Raw genomic sequence first — 1,646 nt, 5'->3', positions numbered from 1 at the left:
ATTCAGAAGGATGTAGGTTGCAGTAGGTTGGTTGGTTTTGGGGAAGGAGACCAGACAGCGAGGTCATCGGTCTCATCGGATTAGGGAAGGACGGGGAAGGAAGTCGGCCGTGCCCTTTGAAAGGAACCATCCCGGCATTTGCCTGGAGCGGTTTAGGGAAATCACGGAAAACCTAAATCAGGATGGCCGGACGCGGGATTGAACCGTCGTCCTCCCGAATGCGAGTCCAGTGTCTAACCACTGCGCCACCTCGCTCGGTAGGTTGCAGTAGGTACTGGGAGATGAAGAAGCTTGCACAGTATAGAGTAGCATGGAGAGCTGCATCAAACCAGTCTCAGGACTGAAGAGGCCGGCCGAAGTGGCCGTGCGGTTAAAGGCGCTGCAGTCTGGAACCGCATGACCGGTACGGTCGCAGGTTCGAATCCTGCCTCGGGCATGGATGTTTGTGATGTCCTTAGGTTAGTTAGGTTTAACTAGTTCTAAGTTCTAGGGGACTAATGACCTCAGCAGTTGAGTCCCATAGTGCTCAGAGCCATTTGAACCATTTTAAGGACTGAAGACCACAACAACAACAACAACAACAACAGCTTCAAAAACAGGAGAGATACATACTTTCAGTGTTCGTATGGGATCATATAAACCCCGGTGGTACTAGGAAGGGTAATACGTACGGATGAATCGCTATGTATTAAACTGTTATAACCATCTGTAATCGCTACATGCATTTGGAGTTGAATTATGCCTGAGTAACAGTTTTAAAGATGTAAAGAAGAACAAAACAATGAGTATATGCTATTGCAAGCACGTTATCCTCACATCCCATTGTGAGGGACAGTGCAATTTATACTAAATAGCTTTTAGCCGATCTAGCATTTTACTGATACATTAGGATCACAGAAGGATGCGAATCAATCAGGAAGGCAGCACAAGAAGGCCAGCGAGCAAGACGGGGAGAACGCGAAACACAATGCCGCGCAATTCCAAGTCGGGAGCCTCGAAATTTTCGTGCTCTCCAGGAAGATCGATCGCAATTACTGCCTTTTGCAAGTCGTCGTCTCTTTTTTCTGCGGCGCCTCTCCACGCGAGGTCCGCGTTCTGGCAGGGCGACCCCGCAAACCGGCCGCCGTCTGACCCGATATTCCGAGAACAAAAGGCGCTGCTGCAGAAAAGAATCCGCGCCCGCAACCAGCCGTAGCGCTGCAGGAAATGAAGGCATTGAGGACGCGCGCGCGCGCACCGTGCACAAAGCCTTGTAATTGTCCCGCCAAAGGCGCGCGCCCGCGCTGCCAAAGACCCCATTTTCCCGATTCCTTCCGGCGGCACGCCCACCCCGCGCGCCCGCGCAACCCCATCTTCGCTCTCCTCTCCCTCCTTCGCCAACCCCCCGCCCCCTCAACCACTCCCCCCTCCGTCACTCTCCCGCCCCCGCAGCAGTAGCGACCGCTCGCCGCCGCTCACCACTGGCGTTCCGGGCAATTTGCCACGTCCAAAAAAGTGTTCCCTTTATAGCGACGTGCGCGCTATATATTGACAACACTTAGGCCAAATTGGTCGTATTGGGGGAGCATTAAGCTTGTCCATTGACACATAAAGGCAGCCGGCGGGCGGAGGAAAGAGACGGACGGCACAGAAAAAGGGTGTGGCGC

This window comes from Schistocerca nitens, chromosome 6, assembly GCF_023898315.1.
Source record: "Schistocerca nitens isolate TAMUIC-IGC-003100 chromosome 6, iqSchNite1.1, whole genome shotgun sequence".
NCBI classification, from domain to species: Eukaryota; Metazoa; Arthropoda; class Insecta; order Orthoptera; family Acrididae; genus Schistocerca; species Schistocerca nitens.
Note: the sequence above shows the minus strand (reverse complement) of the source record.